This window comes from Haematobia irritans, chromosome 1 (genome assembly GCF_050003625.1).
Source record: "Haematobia irritans isolate KBUSLIRL chromosome 1, ASM5000362v1, whole genome shotgun sequence".
NCBI lineage: Eukaryota > Metazoa > Arthropoda > Insecta > Diptera > Muscidae > Haematobia > Haematobia irritans.
In genome coordinates this window covers 80472255-80485502 of record NC_134397.1, presented here as the reverse complement: position 1 = coordinate 80485502, position 13248 = coordinate 80472255, and the positions used below count along the sequence as shown (strand labels likewise).

General features: G+C 34.3%; 2 long non-coding RNA genes across 2 annotated transcripts in view; one reads left to right on the top strand and one right to left on the bottom strand.

The window, feature by feature from the left end:
* LOC142221293 (uncharacterized) overlaps positions 1 to 13248 on the top strand; it is a 278541-nt gene that overhangs the window by 3516 nt on the left and 261777 nt on the right. The gene's annotated exons all lie outside the window — the stretch shown is intronic.
* LOC142221289 (uncharacterized) lies at positions 11586 to 12008 on the bottom strand. Its single transcript, XR_012717981.1, has 2 exons — positions 11819 to 12008; positions 11586 to 11760 (listed from the first exon to the last, which is right to left on the bottom strand). It is a non-coding gene; the product is annotated as an uncharacterized LOC142221289 (long non-coding RNA).

The window sequence follows — 13248 nt, the reverse complement described above, 5'->3', positions numbered from 1 at the left end:
TTAGCGGCCATATACTGCACAATGTACAAAATTTCACCACGTACAAAATCTAAGAGCTCCGGAGGTCAAATCTGGGGATTGGTTTAAATAGGGGTTATATAATTATGACCGGCATGGACCAATTTTTGCATGGTTGTTAGAGACCATATACTAACACCACGTGCCAAATTTCAACCGGATTGGGTGAATTTTGCTCTTCCAAGGGGCTCCGGAAGTCAAATATGGGGATCGGTTTATATGGGGGCTATATATAATTATGGACTGATATGAACCAATTCATGCATGGTTGTTGGATACCATATACTAACATCACGTACCAAATTTCAACCGAATCCAATGAATTTTGCTCTTCCAAGGGGCTCCGGAGGTCAAATCTGGGGATCATTTTATATGGGAGCTATATATAATTATGGGCCGATTTCGACCAATTTTTGCATAGTGGTTAGAGACCATATACTAACACCATGTGATCATGTGAAATTTTCTTCTCTTAGAGGCTCCGCAAGCCAAATCTGGGGATCGGTTTATATGGGGGCTATATATAATTATGGACCGATATGGACCAATTTTTGCATGGTCGTTGTAGACCATATACTAACACCATGTACCAAATTTCAGCCGGATCGGATGGAATTTTCTTCTCTTAGAGGCTCCGCAAGCCAAATCTGGGGATCGGTTTATATGGGGGCTATATATAATCATGGACCGATGTGGACCAATTTTTGCATGGTTATTAGGGACCATATACTAACAACATGTACCAAATTTCAGCCGGATCGGATGAAATTTGCTTCTCTTAGAAGCCTCGCAAGCCAAATCTGGGGATCGGTTTATATGGGGGCTATATATAATTATGGACCGATATGGACCAATTTTTGCTTGGTCGTTGTAGACCATATACTAACACCATGTACCAAATTTCAGCCGGATCGGATGAAATTTGCTTCTCTTAGAGGCCTCGCAAGCCAAATCGGGGGATCGGTTTATATGGGGGCTATATATAATTATGGACCGATATGGACCAATTTTTGCATGGTTGTTTGAGACCATATACTAACACCATGTACCAAATTTTAGCCGGATCGGATGAAATTTGCTTCTCTTAGAGGCCTCGCAAGCCAAATCGGGGGATCGGTTTATATGGGGGCTATATATAATTATGGACCGATGTGGACCAATTTTTGCATGGTTGTTAGGGACCATATACTAACAACATGTACCAAATTTCAGCCGGATCGGATGAAATTTGCTTCTCTTAGAAGCCTCGCAAGCCAAATCGGGGGATCGGTTTATATGGGGGCTATATATAATTATGGACCGATATGGACCAATTTTTGCATGGTTGTTTGAGACCATATACTAACACTATGTACCAAATTTTAGCCGGATCGGATGAAATTTGCTTCTCTTAGAGGCCTCGCAAGCCAAATTTGGGGGTCCGTTTATATGGGGGCTATACGTAAAAGTGGCCCATTGCAATACCATCCGACCTACATCAATAACAACTACTTGTGCCAAGTTTCAAGTCGATAGCTTGTTTCGTTCGGAAGTTAGCGTGATTTCAACAGACGGACGGACGGACGGACATGCTCAGATCGACTCAGAATTTCACCACGACCCAGAATATATATACTTTATGGGGTCTTAGAGCAATATTTCGATGTGTTACAAACGGAATGACAAAGTTAATATACCCCCCATCCTATGGTGGAGGGTATAAAAATCAGAAAGCACAAATCAAAAGTAGGTTAGGTGGCAGCCCGATGTATCATGCGCACTTAGACTATTCAGTCCATCGTGATACCACAGTGATGAACTTCTCTCTTATCACTGAGTGCTGCCCATGAGATTTGAAACTCTCAAAAATGTCACCAGCATTACTGAGGTGGGATAATCCACCGCTGAGAAACTTTTAGGTGTTCGGTCTAAGTAGAAATCGAACCCACGACCTTGTGTATGCAAGGCGGGCATGCTAACCATTGCACCACGGTAAATTTCAAACTTGGCAACACTGTTCATGAACAAAAAGCTGTCAATGTTTGCCAAAATTTTGAAGTTATTAAAGTGAATAAAGAAAACTTGCACCACGGTAAATTTCAAACTTGGCAACACTGTTCATGAACAAAAAGCTGTCAATGTTTGCCAAAATTTTGAAGTGATTAAAGTGAATAAAGAAAACTTTTAAATGTGGATTCTAAGAGTTGAGGTAAATAGTTCAAAATGTTGCAAACACTTAAAAAAAAATATGTTTGTTTTTGAAGTTGTCTTTGTGGTTTTAGCAATGCTTATTATTATTTATAATGATTTTAGTACATACGTAAATTTGCGAGGAATATAACTTGAATAATTAACAATCTTTAATGGCAACCTTTGTTTGCTATTGTTCGTGAGGAAGTATATATTACGAAATCTAGTTGGACTCGAAATTTTCCTTTTTAAAGGGTGATTTCTTAAGAGCTTGATAACTTTTTAAAAAAAAAAAACGCATAAAATTTGCAAAATCTCATCGGTTCTTTATTTGAAACGTTAGATTGGTCCATGACATTTACTTTTTGAAGATAATTTCATTTAAATGTTGACCGCGGCTGCGTCTTAGGTGGTCCATTCGGAAAGTCCAATTTTGGGCAACTTTTTCGAGCATTTCGGCCGGAATAGCCCGAATTTCTTCGGAAATGTTGTCTTCCAAAGCTGGAATAGTTGCTGGCTTATTTCTGTAGACTTTAGACTTGACGTAGCCCCACAAAAAATAGTCTAAAGGCGTCAAATCGCATGATCTTGGTGGCCAACTTACCGGTCCATTTCTTGAGATGAATTGTTCTCCGAAGTTTTCCCTCAAAATGGCCATAGAATCGCGAGCTGTGTGGCATGTAGCGCCATCTTGTTGAAACCACATGTCAACCAAGTTCAGTTCTTCCATTTTTGGCAACAAAAAGTTTGTTAGCATCGAACGATAGCGATCGCCATTCACCGTAACGTTGCGTCCAACAGCATCTTTGAAAAAATACGGTCCAATGATTCCACCAGCGTACAAACCACACCAAACAGTGCATTTTTCGGGATGCATGGGCAGTTCTTGAACGGCTTCTGGTTGCTCTTCACTCCAAATGCGGCAATTTTGCTTATTTACGTAGCCATTCAACCAGAAATGAGCCTCATCGCTGAACAAAATTTGTCGATAAAAAAGCGGATTTTCTGCCAACTTTTCTAGGGCCCATTCACTGAAAATTCGACGTTGTGGCAGATCGTAAGTCTATTCATGATGAAATGTCAAAGCATACTGAGCATCTTTCTCTTTGACACCATGTCTGAAATCCCACGTGATCTGTCAAATACTAATGCATCAAAATCCTAACCTCAAAAGAATCACCCTTTAGTATAAATAAACTACCGTTAAGTGAATCTATTTCTAGACAATAGTTCGTCTCTATGTTATGGGGAAAATATTTAAATGGCATTAAAAATTACGCAACATAAATTTTAGGATAAACAATTTACAAAATATTAAGGAAAAATTTCTTTAAAACAATGAACTTTTAATCAAAAGAAAGTTTATAATCTTTCCTTCAAAATTTTTTTTTATTAAATTTTGGAAATTCAAAATAAGGGAAGACTAAAATCTTTGGATCCACGTAAATTTTTTTGAGTGTACCTATAGTTATCAATATTTTTCAGTTTTCATTGTATTTATCTCTGATCGTCTTGAGTGACATCTAACGTCTCAGCTTAACCAAATACAATGTGTCAATAAAAACAAAACAAAAACCTAATGCTTGAGAAGCATTTGAGTTCGATATGTATTCTACTATTATATTTGCAACGTTGCTTATTGAGATCCTAAGGCTCCATTATTTTAAAAGTATTAATGTATTTTTGTGGTATACTTTTAGGCTTAGTTCGAAACCGAAGCTTTTTACTATGGTGAGATATCAAATTACTATGGTGAAAAACAATTGTTAATTTTGTGTACTCATTTCTTTAACAAATAAAACTACTTTTTGTTTCTTTTGATATAATAAAACATGCCAAGCCTAGTGATGTCGTAAATCTCAAGAATTATCAACAAATGTCAAATTTCATACTAGCCCAATGGGCTAGTGAAATTATAATCACCTCGATTTACGTCAAATTTTTACTAATGCTAGTAAAAAGTTTAGGTTTCGAACAGGCCTTTAGAAAAAGATTTATTCTATTCTGGTACAGTAAAGGCGGCAAAAAAAATTCACACCGTAATTCATAACAAGTATATACAGCAGTAAGTTCGGCCGGACCGAATCTTAAAAACCCACCGCCATGAATCAAATATAATATCCTTTGAAAACTCTTCGTCGTAGCGGTTTACTTGATAATATATAGAATTTCAGGAGGTTTTCATGATAGATTCTCCCAAACAGATAAGTTCAACTTCCCGAAGATAACTTTAAAAATTCTACCTATGAAGACTAGACCAGCTTCTTGATTTATAGGAACCATTTTTAACCATTGAGTTTTAAAGGAATAATATAATCTCATGTAAGTGTGGAAAACTTGATGAAATGAAGCCTTGATTTGAAATCTAAAATCTGCAGATTTTTACCCCCATTATTAAAATGGTTACGAGAAGTAAAATGTGGAATTTCTACTCTCAGTTTCAAGCAATTTTCATGATCAGTACGCCTCAAGAAGTGAAATCGATCTATATGGAGGCCTTACCAAATGGACCGATAAAAACCAAATCCGATACAGGATTTTGTGTATCTAAAATACCAGTGAGCCTAATATACCTAATATACCAGTTCAGGCAAATCGAATAAAAACTAAGGTTTCTAGAAGCCCAAGGAGATCGGTCTATATGGGGGCTATGCCAAAAACATTCAGCACACTTAAATGTGGTTAGGCCCTCCCCAAATCGGAGGGCCGATTTATATGGGGGCTATATCAAAACTTGCACCGATATACACTATATTCGGCACACCTAACAGGTTGGCTGATAAGTCCCCGGTCTGACACATAGATGGCGTCGTTAGTATTAAATTCATATTCTTTTTATATAGTGCCAACCTTCAAATGATTCGTGTCAAAATTTGACGTCTGTAAGTCAATTAGATTGTGAGATAGAGCGTCTTTTGTGAAGCAACTTTTGTTATTGTGAAAAAAAATGGAAAAAAAGGAATTTCGTGTTTTGATAAAATACTGTTTTCTGAAGGGAAAAAATACGGTGGAATAATTGATTGGTAATGGCCTCTGTTTTTTGGGATGCGCATGGAATAATTTTTATCGATTATCTTGAGAAGGGAAAAACCATCAACACTGACTATTATATGGCGTTATTGGAGCGTTTGAAGGTCGAAATCGCGGCAAAACGGCCCCATATGAAGAAGAAAAAAGTGTTGTTCAACCAAGACAACGCACCGTGCCACAAGTCATTGAGAACGATGGCAAAAATTCATGAATTGGGCTTCGAATTGCTTCCCCACCCACCGTATTCTCCAGATCTGGACCCCAGCGACTTTTTCTTGTTCTCAGACCTCAAAGGATGCTCGCAGGGAAAAAATTTGGCTGCAATGAAGAGGTGATCGCCGAAAATGAAGCCTGTTTTGAGACAAAACCGAAGGAGTACTATCAAAATGGTAGCAAAAAATTTGGAAGGTCGTTATAATCGTTGTATCGCTCTTGAAGGGAATAATAAAAACGAATTTTGACAAAAAAAATTTGTTTTTCTTTGTTAGACCGGGGACTTATCAGCCAACCTGTTATTTATGGTCCTAACAAATTTTTAGATTTCCAATTTCAGGTAAATTGGATCTATATGGAGGCTATACCAAAACATGGACCGATGCATACCATTTTTCTGCACACCTGTTTATAGTCCAAAAAAAAACCTCTAGATTTTCATTTCAGCCAAATTGGATAAAAACTACGGTTACTAGAGGCCTAATAAATAAAATCGGGAAATCGGTCTATTTGGGGGGTTCTACCACAACATGGACCAATACACACCATTTTCGGCACACCTCTTTGTGGTTCTAAAAACTGATAGATTCCTAATTTCGGGCAAATTCGATAAAAACTACGGTTCCTCTAGAAACCAAAGAAGTAAAATCGGGAGATAGGTCTATATGGGGCTAAACCAAAACAGGGACCAATGCCCACCAGTTTCGGCACACCTATTTGTGTTCATAAAATACTGCTAGATTTCCAATTTCAGACAAATTGGATAAAAACTACGGTTTCTTGAAGCCCAAGACCCCAAATCGAGGGGTCGGTTTATATGGGGACTATATCAAAACCTGGACCGTTATGGCCCATCTTCGAACTTGACCTGCCTGCAAACAAAACAAAACTAATCTGTGCCAAATTTCAGACTGACGGACATGCACCCTCAAAAAAATGGCTTCTCTAACATAGGTTCCAAACATATTTTGCAGGAAGCACATATATTATTGGATACTGCCGAAACATTATTATGTTTGTTTTATGTGAACATATTATATGTTTGGAAGCATTTTGAGCCCAAAAATATTATATGCTTGGAAAAATAGTATATGCTTGGAAAAGGAGATTGTGCTCATTCCCTCATATAATTTTCACTTCCACGAAATTTTTTTTTGGGTATTTTTTTTTTTAATTTGCAAAAATAACAATTTTGTAACAAAAAACTGTTTTTGGTATAAAAGTTTGAAATTTTGGAAGGAATTCAAAAACTCTCAACAAATGAAGAACGTGGAGTCGAATATAAACATACATAAATAATTTTATAATATACACATAAATTTATTTAGGCGTGAACAGTTTTTTTACTAGCATTTAAAACTTATCGTGTTTTGTATGTAATTTAATTTTTACCTTTAAGGCCGGTATTAAATTGGCGTTATCGCTCTAAAATTACCTTTTTCTTTTCTTTAATAATTCATTTTAAAGAAAATAAACTTTCTCAATTGTTTTAGCTGCAAAACTCGAACTTAATGCCCGCTTTTATATTTGTTCGTCAACTCCTCTTGGACTACTTATTAATAAAGAGGAACTAAACTTTGTTTTTATACTTTTACTGTTCATTTTTTCACTCTTTCCTCCTTTTTTCATTTTACTGTCCCAACTCTAAAAATAGTGCAGTGTTCTTTCATTATTTTTATAAAGATCCCTTTGTAATTTTTGTATATTTTCCACCGTTTTTTTTTTTTTTAATTTCCTTTATTGGAATTTAAGAACCAATTTCTTTTAAGAACCAAGAAAAAGATTGTGCTCATAATGCCAAAATGATAAACAAAACACATGTCCACACATCAGGGATGGAAAATACAATTTTTAAGAAAGTACAAAAAAGGTAGTTTTTTGAGCGAAAAAGTACTTTTCACCAAAATCGACAAAAATTCCATTGGAAGATTATTGACAAGAGCTCCCTTAGACTGAATTTTAAAGAAAATAAAATTTTGTTGAGTTGACCCCAATTTTAAATATTTTTTTGTTTTATATCCGCCTACAAAAACTACCGTAGCATTGTAATCACTGTCGCTACAGTTGGTAGAATTCTACTGTTATGTTATGGTAGATTAGTAGATATTTTATTTCTATAGAAACAAAATTTTGAGAAATTTTTTATAGAAATAAAATTTTGACAAAATTTTCTATACAAATAAAATTTTTACAAAATTTTCTATAGAAATAAAATTTTGACAAAATTTTCTATAGAAATAAAATTTTGACAAAATTTTCTATAGAAATAAAATTTTGACAAAATTTTCTATAGATATAAAATTTTGACAACATTTTCTATAGAAATAAAATTTTGAAAAAAAAATCTATAAATATAAAATTTTGGCAAAAATTCTATAGATATAAAATTTTGCCAAATTTTTCTGTTTAAATAAAATTTTGACAAAACCTTCTATAAAAAAATTTTGACAAAATTTTCAACAAAAATAAAAATTTGAAGAAAAAAAATCTATAAAAATAAAATTTTGACAAAATTTTCTATAGAAATAAAATGTTGACAAAATTTTCCACAGAAATAAATTTGTACAAAATTTTCGATAGATATACAATTTTGACAAAATTTTCTGTAGAAATAAAATTTTGATAAAACTTTCTGAAGAAATATATTTTTGGAAAATAATATTTTTTGGTAGTATTTGGTAGTGTTGGTAGATTATTTTTGTCTCAAGTTTCGACCGTGACTGTAATGGTTTGCATTATTTTCTTCTTCTTAACATATATAGAAAGTGTTCGTGTGGAAGCGTAATATAGAATCACATGCTTTTTCTACTAAAACATTCTTCTAATTCAAGAAATATTGTTCTATGGCGTTTACAAAATCGAGATTTTCTTCCCGCATGAACTTTTCTGTTTTGTCAAATTTGTAAGAAACTATCAGCAGATAAGTTTGTTAAAGACTTTCTCAAAATATTAAAATATTTTGTCAAAACTATTGTACCATGAATCTGATATCGGCTCAATAATGTCTACACAAAAGGTACTAAATCATTCGCGGGGGTACTACGGTACTGACCAGGGTGAAAAAGTATTGAAAATAGTACTATAGTACTGCATTTTCCATCCCTGCCACACATACATAAAATGCTGCTCTCAAGGCGAAAACACATGCTGTCTTTTTTTCAAATGTCTATTCTCTTGGTTCCGAATGCCTATTCTCTTTACTCCGAATACTCAATCTAATATTCACATTAAATAATATTTAGACTTAAGCATATCAAATTTTTGGCTTTGTCATAAAACAGTTTTCCGAAACAACATACAAGCAGTTTCACAGAAATTGCTCTCTTTTGATTCTCTCGCTGTGTTATGTTTATATCTTTCGTCAATCCTCCCGGTTTCCATCTCTATTTCTTTCTCTATACTCTCTCTCTCTGAATAAAATATCACAACATGTATATGTTCACTTGAAATTACTTTACATATGTTTATATTCACACATATTATTTTTATGAAACATTCATGTCCCACACATAATATAGTCTAACATATTAACATATGTGTCCCAAACATTTAGTGCTAGTTTAGGAACATTACATGCTTGCACTTAAATATATTGTCTTTAAAAATTGTTCCTTGGACACATTTTGTTTATATCGGAACATATAAAAAACATATTTTTCTAACAGTGTGGTTATATCGTCTCGATATTTCGATGTGTTACAAACGGAATGACAAACTTATCATATCCCCATCACCATTCTATGGTTGTGGGTATACAAATAAAAATTCAATATAAAATTGTTGAAATATTTATTCAATTTGCTTTAATATGATGACAGAAAAGTATCGAAATAAATGGTTCTCATAATTGGTGTTAAGAATTACTTCAATTCTTCTTGCGAACCGTAACATATTTTCTCATATTCCGAAGCATTTTTGGATACATCTTCAGATTTTCTCTGCTTTATATTTCCCAATTGTTGAACAATGTTTCAATTTGACTGAAAAATTGCAATATGGCGGCAAACATTGTTGTTTTTGCAAAACTGAAAGTACGTTCCTTGATATACCTTGATATAAATCGATCACAAACTTACGTGTATACCCACAGAAAACAAATTTGTTGTGACAACCAATTTTTTGCCAATCTTTGTTTGTTTGTCTAACATAGACTTAATACACGCACAGAAAAAACATGTTTGGACATGGTTGCAGCATCCATTTAATGCTTATATAGAGGGCATGTAATTGTCGCGAAAACCATGTATTTTATCTTTTTGAAAATAATTTTCTAGCCAAGAAAAATGTATGCTGGTAATAAGCATTTAAATGGTTCTCAAATGCCGCAAACATGTTCTATCATTTAAATGATAGAATTTGAGACCATTACATGGTCGTGAAAATCATGTACCTGACCATTTTTTTTAACTTTTTGGTAAGGAGAAAGTTACGTATAGATATGTCTAGAATCATTACATGATCATAAAAACCATGTACATTTCTTTCGTGACCATTTAATTTTTCAACTTTTTTTGCAGCGAAAAGAATTTTATAAAAACATTGAACAGGTACACACGATTTTCATTTTGCGCGTCAGTCGTGTTTTGATTGTTGCTTGGAATGGACGGAGAATACGGAATTATTGTGTTTTGTGTTAATTTATTTATTCAGAAGTGGTTGTATGTGAACACAAAAAATTGAAGTGTAATTGAAAAAATGTACCTGTTTTTATACCCTTCACCACTATTGTGGTACAGGGTATAATAAGTTTGTGCATTTGTATGTAACGCTAAGAAGGAAAAGTCTGAGACCCATCGTTTAGTATACCGATCGTCTTAGAATTAAATTCTGAGTCGATTTAGCGATGTCCGTCTGTCTGTCTGTCTGTCTGTCTATTGATGTATTTTTGTGTGCAAAGTACAGCTCGCAGTTTTAGTCCGATTGTCCTAAAATTTGGTATAGGGTCCTGTTTCGGCTCAGAGACGATCCCTATTGATTTTGGAAAAAATCGGTTCAGATTTAGATATAGCTGCAATATATATTTTTCACCGATCTGGTCATAATTGGCGTGTATATCAACCGATCTTCCTCAAATTCCGTACATTCGAATATTTTAAGAGTCTCGAAAAATTTGCAAAATATCAGCCAAATCGGTTCAGATTTAGATATAACTCCCATATATATATATCGCCCGATTTACACTCATTTGCCCACAGAGGCCAATTTTTTGCTCCGATTTGGTTGAAATTTTGCACAGGGAGTAGAATTAGCATTATAGCTATGCGTGTCAAATTTGGTTGAAATCGGTTCAGATTTAGATATAGCTCCCATATATAGCTTTCGCCCGATTTACACTCATATGACCACAGAGGCCAATTTTTGCTCCGATTTAGTTGACATTTTGCACAGGGAGTAGAATTAGCATTGTAGCTATGCGTGCTAAATTTGGTTGAAATCGGTTCAGATTTAGATATATCTCCCATATATAGCTTTCGCCCGATTTACACTCATACGACCACAGAGGCCAATTTTTTGCTCCGATTTAGTTGACATTTTGCACAGGGAGTAGAATTAGCATTGTAGCTATGCGTGCTAAATTTGGTTGAAATCGGTTCAGATTTAGATATAGCTCCCATATATATGTTTTTCTGATTTCGACAAAAAAGGTCAAAATACCAACATTTTCCTTGTAAAATCGCCACTGCTTGGGCGAAAAATAGTAGAAATGACTCTAATTTTCCTAAACTTCTAATACATATATATCGAGCGATAAATCATAAATAAACTTTTGCGAAGTTTCCTTAAAATTGGTTTAGATTTAATGCTTCCCATCCCAGCGGCGTAGTTCATGTGGTTGGAAGGCCTCCTTCCAGGCCTCTCTAGGTATTACAGAGGCCTGCTTAGGACATTACACCTTCCTTTCCATTTAACATAGGGTGAGATTGGAGGGCAAGGCCTTATTTGTAGCTTCCATAAAAGACCCTTCACCAGCCCTCCAAAAAGAAGGAGGCTTACAGGAGTGTATATAAAACACCTACATAATTACTGACAATATAACTACTTCTCACGTCCTTCCTATTGTAGGCATGTTGTAGCGCTATACGGGTTCTCGTTTAGGAAGGCCTTCTATACACATTCCCAAAATAATGCCTTTATGATAAATAAATAATCCGGTATTAAATTTTTATGCTTTTGTTTCAAATTTATTTATTTTTAACATTAAAAAAGATTGGCGTTCAGAGATATATAAAAACATAAAGAAAGTGTCAAGTCACTCCCCAAGATATCACTATATTTGATTCGTCTGGGCTCTATATTCTTTCTGCGTTTCGGTAAATTTATTGGCAAGATCTGAAAGAACTAAAATGCATTAAAAAATGATAATAATAAAATAAAATTAAAGACTTACCGTTAGAGTTTTATACTTAAGGTTACTATCGCAAATGCGAAACACTTTATAATTTGGAAGACGTACGTACTTTACCAGATCAAGAATTCAACTAACGAATAGCATGTACTGGCGTACGCTAAATTATTATCCACATGGCATTAATGAAAATATTTTCTGACATAAATAGTTATAAATTTCAAATGTTGCTATGTTTCATTTTTGTTTTTGTTTGGGGGTAGAAAATGTTAAAATACAATTCCTCTAACATACACGAAATCCTACGCATTCCTAATAGCTTATTTTTGGAAATGGAAAGCAATGCAATTACATGCCTATTCATTTCTATTTGTAAGTCGGGGATTGTCATAATATGAATAACTTCCAAAGGCATTACAAATGCATTCTAATTATAAATTAATAGGAATGTGAACAATTTTAAAGCTCTCTTTTCAACGAGAGCACAAGACATCTCTCTTGCTACATAATTTTAACACCCATGCTATACAACTTGCTATAAAGAAGGCAGAGAAAATGTCCGTGTGCATAAAATGAAAAAAGTAAATGAAACGCAATGCTTAAATACAGGTCTGATTTTAGAAGGCTTCCGAAGAATGTAAAATCAGTACACATGCATGCCTTATAAACACAACTCCTTCCAATTTAAGGCATTTAACATGCCTGAATTTGCAAGGTCCTTCTCGATTCCGCCGCTGGGATATTTTTTACTAACATTGTAAAATTCCATCCTAGTGCATTAGCCGACTTAAATTTTGAGTCTATAGATTTTGTAGAAGTCGGTCCAGATCGAGTGATATTTAAATGTATGTATTTGGGACAACCCTTTATATATAGCCCTCAACACATTTGACGGATGTGATATGGTATCGAAAATTTAGATCTACAAAGTGGTGCAGGGTATAATATAGTCGGCCCCGCCCGACTTAAGATTTTCCTTACTTGTTCGTTCTGCATTTTGCTATATGGTTTCATTTATTTTTATTTGCAGTTACATGATGTCTGCGTTTGTACATTTGATGGGCACGATGTAAATATGGAATAATTACTTATTGTTGAAATTGAAATAAAATAGAGTGTGTAAAAATATATGATGTTTGCTTGAACGGCATTATAAATACAAATAAACAATGAATTAGTTTATAAATAGATAAAAACAAATAAATAAAGTTAATTTTGTGTTTTATTTTCTAAAGTGGCGTCCTTTTTTCATAAAGATCAAAACATTTTAGGTTGCTGCCATGTTCTTTTAACTGTAAGAAAAACATTTTTGATGAACACCATAACATTTTAGATCGTTACCATTCACCTAATATGGGTGCCTGGCCATAGGAACATACCGGGGAACTGCGAAGCGGATGAGTTGGCAAGGCTAGGGACTACCTTACATATTCCAGGGGAACTAGAATTTGTTGGTATGCCCCTAGCTACCT